Consider the following 13,213-nt stretch of genomic DNA (forward strand, 5'->3'; position numbering starts at 1 on the left):
TGCTTGTTATTTGGCCAACAGTGGTCCTCTCCTTGCTCTTAACTCCTTTTCCTTTTATTTTCCAGCTGAATGTTCTCCTCTTTGAAGTGTTAATCCGTATCTCACAAAACTGCACCTGTAGACCTCTTTCTTATTCTCTACTTTTCCTGGGAGAGTTGAACCTCCTGTGTACCCTTCCATGGTGAGCAGTGCCCCTCCCGATTCTCTGGAGCTCCTGCAGTGCGAGAGCTAACAGCAGGGCTTGCAAAGACTTTTCTTGTGTTCTGGGTTGGTCCTGCTTTCATATTTCCTCAGGCAGTACTAATGGAATTGACTGATTTAATGCAGATTTCTTTAGTATTTTTGTCCTGAATGCTGTTATGTTTTTACAGCAGGATGACCTGTCTTGGTAACCTTTGGCCCACACCTTGTGGGTGCAATTCTCATAATTACCAGTAGATGGTGGACTCACCATTGTTGGTGTGTAGGACACGAGTACACTATTACCATAGCTACAACAATGAAACTGATATTTCACCGGATGTTTAAATGTGAAGCATCCGGTTGGCGTTTCCTCTCACCACGAGATAGATGAAACATTTGATCTCCATACAGTTTTCTGTTTCCAAAACTAGAATCTGTAATAATCAGTGTGCACTAACTTTTGTAGACTTGACTTATCTAATTGTTTATAGAGATTTATTTGTTTAGGACGAGTGCACTAGTTAGTGGGTGTTTTCCTAATTAACAACGTCATGCATATTCAGTAGGGCACAAATGGTCCTCGTCCTCTTCTTGGCGGTAGCTACCTAGCTTGTCCCCGTAGATAAGGAAGCTAGCTAGCTAGCTAATTCACAACTCACAGAATGCACAAAAACAACGTACTTGGCTTAAATAGCTAGAAATGTCTTTGCATGTTTTGACACTACTAGTACTCCATCTCTGAATCAACTTTTTTTTCACAATAAGAAACATACCTCATCAAATACCTCATAAACAACTTGGGCTCCCGAGTGCATCTCAGTGCTTGAGACGTCACTACAGACCCCCTGGTTCGATTCCAGGCTGTATCAACCGGCCGTGATTGGGAGTCCCATAGGGCGGCGCACAATTGGCCCAGCGTCGTCCGGGTTTGGCCGGTGTAGGCCGTCATTGTAAATAAGAATTTGTTCTTAACTGACTTGCCTAGTTAAATAAAGGTAAACAAATAAATACATTTAACATTTCAGTCATTTAGCAGATACTCATATCCAGAGCGACTTACGGTAGTAGTGAGTACATACATTTTCCCCATACTGGACCCCCATGGGAATCGAACCCACAACCCTGGCGTTGCAAAAGCCATGCTCTACCACCTGAGCCACACATTTACTGTAACATGTTCTCGGTGGTTCTGTTCAGGTGGAGGGGAAAGCAATAACAAATAATAATTATGCACAGCAAATTTCTCGCTTCATTATGATATTGTTGAGCTGGAATCTCATGTTTTTTAAAGATACTGATAACTACTGCAGTTATTACAAAGATATAAATATGAGGCTATGTGCAGTAAGGGAGGAAAATCATTTTTCCAATTTCCAACAGTCGTTGAAAGGTATTGTAATGACCTGACTAGATCATAAAAGAACAACTGTCCAGACAGAGGATTGAGTTTACGAATGGACGGTTTATTAAACCAACTTTACACAGGCTACTGTTTGGCCGTAGCCCACGCCAAATGAATGAAAGATAACCCACAAGCCAATCGTGACCTTCTCTTGTGAAGCCCAGACGTAAAGAGAGAGAACAAAGGCTAAACCTGGTCTTAACTTCCAATGCTCCATCCCCCTGCCCAACCCCCCTCCACGCCACTCCGCCAACCGCCAGGATGCCCGGCATCAGAACATTCCGGGCATTCCCGTGATTGGCAGATAGCAGGTTGATTGACATGTCGGACCCCGCGAACACTGGGTACTGGTAGGTACAACACAACCATCTACTAGCCTAACACATAACACACAGCTGTCTGTGCGGGTCGCTACACAGCCCCCCCACCACAAAGTCCCTCGTCCCCGAGGGAACAAACAAAGTCTCTGAAGCGACCCGGAGGTCTCCTTTGCCTGCGTGGCTGTGATGGCCGCAGAGTGCCCCTCTGGGAACCAGGGGATGAAGGCAAGGACATGGGGACAAGGAAGCGGGAACGGGTAATACAGTCCGTGGCTCTGGGGAACCACGCGGTGACACAGGGGGAGTGGGCTGTCTGGAGCCTTGTCTGCGGCACCTGGGGGTGGGTGCCTGGAGAATGTCATTGCCAGAGAGGGGAATTGTGGGGGTTCCTGTGGTTTGGGGAGAAGAGGCCCCTCTATATGGGGCTAACCTGTCCCGGTGCAGTGTCACCTTTCTCCCCCTGGGAGGAAGCTGCACCCGGTAAACAACCTCCCCTACCCTCTCCAGGACACTGCAGGGTCCCACCCAGTGACTGTCCAACTTGGGGCATCTGCCTTTTTTCCTTAGCGGGCTGTAGACCCAGACCAGCTCCCCAGCCACAAAGTGCCTTCCCCGGGTGTGCATGTCATAGTTCCTCTTCTGCCTCACACCTGCATTCAGCAGCTGCTCTCTGGCGAAGGTGTGGGCTGTCTCCAGGCGGTCCTGGAGTCTCCGGGCATACTCCGGCCCCGGGGAAACATGAGGGCTATCCAGGGGCCGACCAAACGCCATCTCCGCAGGGGTACGGATCTCTCTCCCCAGCATGAGGAGGGCAGGCGTGCAGGAGGTGGAGTCTTGGACAGCGGAGCGGCATGCCATGAGGACCATAGGCAGGTGCTTGTCCCAGTCACGCTGGTGTTTGGAAGAGACGATGGCCAGCTGCTGTCCAAGCGTTTTGTTGAAGCGCTCCACAAGGCCATCACTTTGAGGATGGAGAGGAGTAGTGCGGGTCTTGTGCATACCCAGCCTCTCACACATGGTGGCGAACACACGGGACTCAAAGTTTCTGCCTTGGTCGCTGTGGATGGACTCTGCAGCTCCAAACCTGCTGAACATCCCCGCTGTCAGGCGTGTCGACGATGGTCTCTGCCTCCTGGTCAGGCAGAGCATAGGCCTCGGGCCATTTTGTGAAATAGTCCATGGCCGTGAGCACCCAGCGGTTTCCACTGTCTGTGGTGGGGAACGGCCCAACTACATCCACTCCCACCCTCTCCATGGGAGCCCCCACTGGGAACTGTTGGAGCTGAGCATGAGAGCGGCCTGGGGGCCCTTTCTCGCTGTGCAGTTGTCACAGCGGCGGCAAAAGTCTTCCACATCCCTCTTGTGCTGCCCCCAGTAAAAGCCCTGACGGAGGCGGCGCAGTGTTTTTGTGACCCCAAAGTGTCCAGTCCCCACCCCCATGAGTACTCTGGAGCACAGCCTCCCGCAATGCTTTTGGGACCACCACCTGCCACCTCTCCTCCCCGTAGCTGACTCCTTCCATGCCCGCTGTAACACGCCATCAGCCAGCCGCAGTCGCTCAAACTTTGACCACAACCCTTTGGTCGCGAGTGAGAGCGCTGTCACCTCTTCCCATGGTGGCCTCACCTGCGCCTCTACCCACTGTAGCACTGGCTGTAGGTCTGTGTCCCGTCCCTGCTGCTGCCCCCATTCAGCCACGTCGACAGTATGCAGCTCACAGCAGACAGGCCCGCTCGCCCGACACACTGTGGCACAGACCCCCTCCTCTGCACACAGCTCTCTCTCCCGTCCCTCTCTCCGTTCACAGTGGCGGCAGCCGTCTGCAGTACAGGGCCGACGGGACATGGCGTCGGCATTGGAGTGGCGTGCCCCTGCCCTGTGCACCACCGTGAAGTCATACGGCTGAAGCTCCTCCAACCAGCGTGCCACCTGCCCCTCTGGCTCTCTGAAAGACATGAGCCACTGGAGAGCAGAGTGGTCAGTCCTTACAGTAAAGGGCAGACCACCCAGGTAGTACTTGAAGTGTTTGACGGAAGCCACAACAGCCAAGAGCTCCCGCCGGGTGACACAGTAGCGGCGCTCATGTTTGTCAAATGTTTTGCTGAAGTACGCCACCGCTCTCTCCCCTCTGGCCCCACCTGGGCCAGCACCCCACCCATGCCCACATTGCTCGCGTCTGTGTCCAGGATAAAGGGCAATGTGAGGTCAGGGGGGGCGAGCACGGGGGCCTCGATCAGTGCACGTTTGAGGGTGTTGAACGCCTCCTCACACTCCACTGTCCAAGTGAAAGCCTTGTCCTTCGGCAGCAGGCGGTTCAGTGGAGCAGCAACGCTTGAGAAACCCCGTACAAACCTCCTGTAGTACGAGGTCAGGCCCAGGAAGCTCTTCAGCTGACGCTGGTCGGTGGGGGTGGGCCAGTCTCTGACAGCCGCTACCTTGTCCTCCATGGTGCTGATCCCCTCCTTCCCCACTCGGTGGCCCAAGAAGGACACCTCTCTCCTCATGAAGTGGCACTTCTCGGGGTGGAGCTTCAGACCTGCGGCAGCCACCCTCTCCAGCACACACCGTAGCGCCCCCAGGGCTGACTGGAAGGAGCTGCCATGGGCCAGGATGTCATCGAGGTATACCAGACACTGCTGTCGGGGGGATGCCATCCAGCACCCTGTCCATCAAACGCTCAAAAGTAGCTGGAGCGTTGCACAGGCCAAAGCACAGGACCTTGAACTGCCAGTGTCCTCTGTTAGTGGAGAACGCAGTTTTGGCTCTGGCCTCTGGGGAGAGGGGCACCTGCCAGTAGCCACTGCGGAGGTCTAGTGAGGAGAACCAGGAGGACCCCCTAACCAGGTCCAGCGACTCATCGATACGTGGTATGGGGTATGAGTCCTTCCTGGTTACCTCATTCAGCCGCCTGTAGTCCGCACAGAACCTCAGCTTGCCCCCCTTCTTCGGAACCATGACGACTGGCGCCGCCCAGGGGCTGTCTGAGGGCTCAATGAAGTCTGCCCGCTGCATCTCCAACACAGCCTTGTCTGCCGCCTCCTGGCGTGCCAGCGGGATATGGCGGGGACGCATCTTGATAGGTCGAGCATCACCTGTGTCGATCTCATGCTGCACCAGATGAGTCTGACCCACCTCTTCCTCACTCAGCACAAAGCTGTCTCTGAATTCAAACAGCAACTGCCTCAACCGTTCCTGCTGCTCGGGGTCAAGACCAACACAGTTCCTCCCCCATATCTCCCTCACTGCAGACAGTGTCCTCTCCCCTCCCATCTGGGGTAGCTGGGCTGGGGGGGCGCGGCCCGGGCTCACAGAGGGCTGTGTCGTGGAGGTAGCTGGGGGAATGTAACACAACGCCGTAGGTGACAGGGGAGCTGGGGAAAAGTCACACCCAGATGTGGGGGGAGGGGGGCAGCCATGAGTCTCTGCTGCTTTAACTGTTGGAGTAAAGGGTTTGTTGGGTTGAGTGAATGTGACATTAGGGGCCATGGTGACCTCCGGCCCTCCCTGGAAGCTCAGTGTGCCCCTATTTAGGTCTAACTGGCAGCCTGTGCTCCTAAGAAAGTCCAACCCCAGGATACAAGGGTCCTGCACAGCCGCCACCCACACAGGATGACGCACAGTCCTGCCCCCTACTGTCAGAGTCATTATTCCCTTCCCTTTCATGGGTGCCAGCTCACCTGTGACTGTGCGGAGCTGCACAGTTGTAGGCTCACACTGAGTCCAACCTGGCACAATATCTGGCCTCACCAGGGTTACTGTGGACCCAGTGTCCACCAGGGCGGAGCAAGGCACCCCCCTCCACAGTGACAGGGACATGACAAAAGTCCCCAACACAGGTCCGGCCCACCACAACAACAGGCTCCATCCGCTTGCCCTCGTCTGCTTCTGGGGGAAGTGGAGCCTTGCTTCCCCGTCTGTGCCGGTGGGCTCCTCCTGAAGAAGATGGTGGTTGGGATAGAAAGCCAGGGGTCCGCACTACCTGGTCTATGCGGACCCCGAGCCGCTTTCCCTGAGCTCTGGGGACATGGGGCAATCTCGGCGCAGATGGCCTGGCTGGCCACAACCCCAGCAGACCCTGGGACCAGGGCGTGTGTTTCGTGCCGCCTGTAGCGACACAGCACGAATGAGTTCTGTCATTTCAGCCACCCATGCAGGCTTTTCCGGCCCCGGGCTGCTCTGCCCCCCAGCTCGCACAGAGGGTCTGTCTCCCTGCACCCCCACCAAAGCCCCAGCTGAAGCCCCAGCCCACACCAGCTCCCTCTCCAAAGCCATCTCCAAGGCTACCTGCAATGACTCAGGATGAGCCAGCTGGGTCTGTATGCGCAGCTCCGTAGGAGAGAGCGCCTGTATGAACTGGTCCCGTGCTAGCTCGCTCTGCACAGAGGGGGCATGTGAGCATATGCCCGCCGAGAGAGGCTCTCAATGTCATTAGCTAGCACCCGTAGAGGCTCTCCAGGCTGCCTGCGTCTATTACTCAGTTCGGAGCGCAGTAGCCCGGGCTGTACACACTGTCCATAGCGCCTCCTCAGTGCTCCCACTAAAGCACCATAATCACGTCTGTCCTCGGGGCTAATCAATATCAAACAGGCCAGAGCTTCATCCGTGAGGCATAAAGCCAACTGCAGTGCCCTATCTTCATCCGACCACCCCCTAAAATGAGCTAACAGTTCAAACTGAGCATGAAAAGCTTCCCAATCCGCCTTACCGGAATACTTCGGGGTCTTAACGGATACGGACGCAGCCGGGAACTGGGCGCGCGCCATGTTTGTTTACATCCTGAGCCCCAGATTCCCTCGTCCCGCCGCGTCGACGTCACCCCCTTCGGTCCGCCCACCAGAATCCGCGCAAACACAGTCGACGAAGCACTCATGCCCGCTTCAGCCGCCATCACTCTAACGTCCTCCCTCAAGCGGCCTCTGGGCTCCGATGCCCTGGCGATCTCCTCAGCCAGAACCCCCGACGTCCATGCACACGCACCTCCTTGGCCATAATCGTCCCCTACCTCCACCTTCACTTTCGGATTCCCTCGAAACATCTTCAACCCCCGTTCTCACCTACGGTAGCTAGCCACAGAAGTCAGCTAGCTAGCTGGCTAACTTTTATCAACGTTTTTACTTCTGACACCAATGTAATGACCTGACTAGATCATAAAAGAACAACTGTCCAGACAGAGGATTGAGTTTACGAATGGACGGTTTATTAAACCAACTTTACACAGGCTACTGTTTGGCCGTAGCCCACGCCAAATAAATGAAAGATAACCCACAAGCCAATCGTGACCTTCTCTTGTGAAGCCCAGACGTAAAGAGAGAGAACAAAGGCTAAACCTGGTCTTAACTTCCAATGCTCCATCCCCCTGCCCAACCCCCCTCCACGCCACTCCGCCAACCGCCAGGATGCCCGGCATCAGAACATTCCGGGCATTCCCGTGATTGGCAGATAGCAGGTTGATTGACATGTCGGACCCCGCGAACACTGGGTACTGGTAGGTACAACACAACCATCTACTAGCCTAACACATAACACACAGCTGTCTGTGCGGGTCGCTACAGTATGTAATAAATAATTAGGAGATGCATTTGGAGTAATTATTGCATTGTGAGGCACACGTCGTTGGCTGTAATCAATAGTGTGCTGTATCAATGAATACCCATCTAATCAATCACTTAAACAATGATCACTGGAGATCACAGATAGATAAAACATGCTACCAGTAATGAAACAAAACTATAGCTGAGTTTAACACAACTAGCATGAGGCAGCATGGCTAGCTAACGTTAGTTGACCAATGTGTCCAGCTATATTACATCCAAGGGTATCCCAGGGTATGCTGCACAATCAATAGAAGTCATAATTTGTGACATTGGGTCCATGCAAAGCAGTTTATCAAGCTGTAGAACACCATTAAGTACCTCTTAAGTTATGGTTGATGTCTGTAAAACATTGTATAGGCAACTATACTGAACAAAATATAAACGTTACATGCAACAATTTTATAACTTTTATTTCAGCTCATGAAACCTGGGACCAACACTTTACATGTTGCGTTTATATTTTTGTTCAGTATACTTGTGTTCTGTTACCCTATATAATCATATTAGGTCAGAATACCATAAAATATACTCTACTATAATTATATGCATCTTCAGAAAATAGACAAAACTCAAAAGGCTGTACATTTAACAAACATTTATTAAAGGCCCGTTAACATGGTGAAAAATATAGAACATATAGAAACCATGAAAAGAAAGAACATGTGATCACAACCTGGAAGAACACGTTGAGCATGCATCTCCTCTCAATTGGAAAATGATACAAAAAAGAAAGACATACACCATGTGTAGAATTAGAGCATCTCTTCAAAAGATCAATCAGGAGGTTCAAGAGAGCAGCAACTGAAAATGTTTCATAGGATAGGATAAAGTGTGGGTATTGTTTCTAGAATATTTTCTCAGTTATTGAGGGTGTTGCTAATCAGGCAATGGTTGTTATGGTGACTTCAGTGAGTTCAAGACAACTGGGAAATCTGAAAAAAACGAGTTCTGACTGGGATAATTCGTACTGAATGATCATAAAACTCAGAATTCCAAGTCGGGAAATCGGGCCTCTTTCTAGAGCTCCGACTTTCCGACCTGAAGATCACTGACGTCATGATTCGATTTTCCCCCGAGTTCCCAGTTGTCTTGAAAGCACCATTAACCCTTATCTTAACCGTTTTAAACATCACTTCAATGGGGTGGACGTCCCAATGATCCCGTTTAGATATTCCCTCTGACACCCACCTGGTCCTGTAGCACTTTTGATTGCAGCTGCCTGTTCATACTTTCAGGAAAACCATAAGAAAAACAGGCAGTGACCCTGAGTACCCTGTTTTTATGTATTACATGAATGGTATGCCTAATCATCATCACAAAGAGCCATCATCAATGTACACAGATAGTTTTTGTGGAACTGCTTCAATAATGCTCTTGTGCATCAGGATTTCAAGCATGTACTTTTCAAGTGTCCTTTTAGCTATGTCTCAGTCATACATATTAGTCCCACGTAAATATATTAACATATTAACGATTTATGTAATATATAGAAGGGTATAGAGCTGGAGACACTAAGGTAAAGGCTAAAAGGCTACTGAACTACATAAAATGATTCCCATCCATTTTCACAGCACAAGAGGGTTGATGATTTTGACTCCTCCCTGAAACCCAGTTGATGGTTGATCTGTTGGTGTTTATCATGCTGGTTACAGCCCAAGCCAGCTGTGCTCTCTCAGGATGACTGATAGGATAGACAGGCACCAGATAACAGATATGGGACAACCTTGTTGTTAGCCTCTGCCACAGAATTTCACCAACAACATGAGAGAAACCTGGAGCCGAGACTACCATGCTGTTGGATAACACATTCACTAAAACACACGTTTCCTGAATGAGAACAGTTGAAGCTCCTCTTGTCATCCTCATACACAGTAATACTGAGCCTCCTATATTTACATCATCCATTTTCTGTGCCTTTTCTCAGGCTGTGGCTATGAGCATATGAGAGAGCTGAAACCTCTTCCATTAGAGGAAAATGCATTTTGCTCTCTTATGGATCCTGTCCCAATGAATTACTCCAAGAATACTGTGCAACATAGGTCAGTCTCCTAGTTTCAGAATGGTGCTAGTACAAAATCTCAGCAACATGCATGCCTCTGTCTCCAGGGTGGTGGTAGTAAACTTAGATTTGCTTAATATAACAGATGCACACAATTGCAGGTCCGGGAACAGTTTATGGTGGGCAACAAAACGTCTTATCAGTAGGGTGAGTAAATAGCATGGTTTCCCTCTCTAGTTGACTACCAGTGACACAGAGTAAGTAACATATCTAAAATGTTCTAAGCGCTCAACAGTCAATGTAATACCATGTGGTCATGGGGGGGCGGGGGGGATAAGTAGTTTATCTGACATAAGTAGTTTCATTTGCATACTGTGTTTGAAAGTGATACGTCTAAATTTAGCTCTAAAATAGATAGGCCTAGTCCAAGCACATTCCATTCAACGGTCTCTCATTTAACTGCACTAGACATGAGTGGCGCAGTGGTCCAAGGCACTGCATCTCAGTGCTTGAGGCGTCACTACAGACCCCCTGCTTTGATTCCAGGCTGTATCACAACCGGCCGTGATTGGGAGTCCCATAGGGTGGCGCACAATTGGCCCAGCGTCGTCCGGGTTTGGCCGGTGTAGGCCGTCATTGTAAATAAGAATTTGTTCTTAACTGACTTGCCTAGTTAAATAAAGGTAAAATAAATAAAATAAAAATAAATAAATGAAGACATCCCAGTGCATAAACAAATTTCCCCCTTGCATCGTCACTAGAATAGTAGAATACACAAGGTGCAATTTCGAAATTTGGTTGTGTGTCAGCAGTTTTTCTCTTGTTATATCAATCACTGACAGTCACTGAATTAGCCCATGTCAGCTAAACATTTTTAGGTTGGTAAATTACTCTAGCCAGCTATTTAAACTTGTAGTAATATTGGTTGAATAACCAACCGGGGCCCCCCGTTGATTTCGTTAGTCACTCTCACTTAGAGATCATATTAAAAACTACAAACATTTCTCTCCAACCTATGGCAAAATGTGTAGAATTGCAGGAAATTAGTTCTAAATCTGCTAAAGTTTCTCTCCACCTCATGGCAAAATGGGTAGAATTGCAGCAAATTTGCTTTAAAACTGCAACATTTTCTCTACACCCCGTGGCATAATGGGTATAATTGCAGGAAATTAACTCTAAAACATTTTTTTTTTTTCTCTGCTGTCAACAGGGGGGCCGCAAAAAAATGTTTTGCTCACAAGGGGGGAGGGGATAACAACATTTCACTAGAGCCGGCTCCTGCATGTGTGGGTATGGATGTGTGGGTACGCAGACCGAGGAGCCACTGCGGCCCCTCATGATGAGTTCAGATTTTTTGTGGCCCCCACTTCAATCCCTGATCTAGCTAATATTACATGGGGTGGTCGTAAGGGGGGAAGTGGGTGTAAAAAAAGTTACCCCCTTCTTTCCAGAATGTAGAGAGACAGTGATTATAGATTTGAAATGGGTGGAGGAGGTGAAACCACTCAGACTGGTGATCTGCTCTGATGCGGCTGCAGTGTTGAGTAGTATGACGACGGGCAGGTCAGAAAGGGGAGACTTATTTGTGGAGATGATGGTGCTGTTGGGATTGGAGAGAATGGGAGTGGTGGTAAGCTTTTGCTGGGTTCCCTCCCATGTGGTTGTGGAGAGTAATGAGAAGGCTGATGTGGTGGCTAAGAGTGCGGTGAGGAGAGAGGGGGTAGATATTCAGGTCCTGCTGGGCCGCAGGGAAGTCAAATCCTTGAACCGGGCAAAAGGGCTCGATATTTGGCAAAGGGAGTGGGATGCTAGTAGTAAGGGGAGGCAATTTTATTGTGTGCGTCGGTCAGTAAAGGAAGAGGTGGGGAGTATGGGATGTAGGAGAGAGGAAGTTATGTGGAGTAGATTACGGTTTGGGCACACAGGTTTGAATGCCACATTGTGGATGATATGAAGACATGAAACAGGTCTGTTTGATGAAAGTGGAGGAAACGGTAGAGCATGTGTTGATATTTTGTGAACTGTATGACATAGATAGGGAGATTGTGTGAAGGGGTTAGAGAGGCTGGACGGGGTTTGGGTGGTGTATTGGTGGAGGAAAGGGGCGGGAAGTGGTGTCTAGGGCTCTATTTCACTTTCTTAGATGAACAGGACTAATGAAGAGAATTTAATGTAGGTAGGCCGTGACTGGCCTCACACTCCAGTACAGTCGGTGGCAGTGTATGCACCTTAAAAGTTGGACACGATACGCTTACCCAATCCCAAAAATGAAGAAGAACAAGGACAAGAAGAAGAAAAATAAGAAGTTCGGAGATGGCGGAAGCAGAAGTGTTGGGTAGAGAAAAGAAGGAGGGAGAAATGGCGGAAACTGAGGTTTTGTTTGAAACTGCTATTGAGTCGGGTGAAGCTAATAGTACAGAAAGTGAGAATGAGTAGGTTACAGTGACTAAGAAAAAGGGAAACAAGAGAAGTAAAGCTGTGATGGAAAATAGGAAATCACTAGACTCGTTTTTAGTCGGAGTGAGGGTTTTGGATCAATGGTAGTTGGGAAATCGGTTTAACTTTTTTAGGAAAATCTGAAATGTGTTGGAGGAAAGTGTGGAGTCGGTGAGAATCACAAGAAGTGGTCTTATTTTGATTTTTTGGTGTGTCTGCGGAGCAGAAGAAGCATGTTTGAAGACTCAAAAAGATATCGGAGTGGAATATTTCCTATATGGATTTTCGTAGCAGGGCGCCTATCAAGGGGGTTATTTCTGCGGGTGGCGCAATAAATAATGGCAGAGAATATTACTGCAGACATCGATGGAGTGGTTGGTGCACGTCGACTGACCTGAATGGTGGATGGAGAAAATAAAGTAACTTCAGCTATACTAGTGTTATTTGATGAAGAGTCTCTCCGTTCTCATATAAAGTTAGGATTCATGAGATACCTTGCAAGAGCTTTTGTGCACAAGCCCCTTCAGTGTCATAAATGTAAAATATTTGGTCATGTGTCAAGTGTGTGCAGAAGGGAAGAGTATAGTATGCCGGATGAAGTGAAATGCTGCAACTGTAGAGGTGAAAATGCACCTGAATTCCTGGAGTGCCCTGTTAGGGTGAAGGAGAATGAGGTGGCAAGGGTAAGGAGTGTCCAGCGTGTCTCCTATCTGGAGGCGGTGTGAAGATTGGTAGGAACAATGGTAGTAGAGCCACCACGACCAGTGAAGGTTTCTCACCAACCGAGGGATAGGGAAATGCTACATGTTAAAATGGTGGACTTTGTATGATTTATTACAATGGTCGTAAACTGTACAGCATAAGCGGAGAGAAGTCTAAGAAAATTGGAATCATTGTGAATGCAGCTGAAAGTTTTTTGGGTCTTTTGATTTCATAGCTGAAGCCGTGTAATAAATCCTGTCGGTGTTCCGCCATCACAGACCCGTGAGCCTGTGTAGGGATGTATTTTGGAGTGGACTGTCGTTGAAGAAGTGGTATGTGTTTTGTTAGTTGACGTGTATAATTTTGTATTTTGTATGATGTTGTTTTCCCCCTTTCCTGCAATGTTTTTTTTTGTTTCTTATTCAATACCCCATCCAGCTGGTGGCGATAATGCACCATTAACATTGGATGCCAACCGCCGTTAAGCCCCATCGAAGAAGAAGAAGCGAGCCAGTGGGGAGGGTGTTCGGAGATGGCGGAAGCAGAAATGTTGTTTGAAGCTGAAAGCGCATCAAGT

Source organism: Coregonus clupeaformis, chromosome 5 (assembly GCF_020615455.1).
Source record: "Coregonus clupeaformis isolate EN_2021a chromosome 5, ASM2061545v1, whole genome shotgun sequence".
NCBI classification, from domain to species: Eukaryota; Metazoa; Chordata; class Actinopteri; order Salmoniformes; family Salmonidae; genus Coregonus; species Coregonus clupeaformis.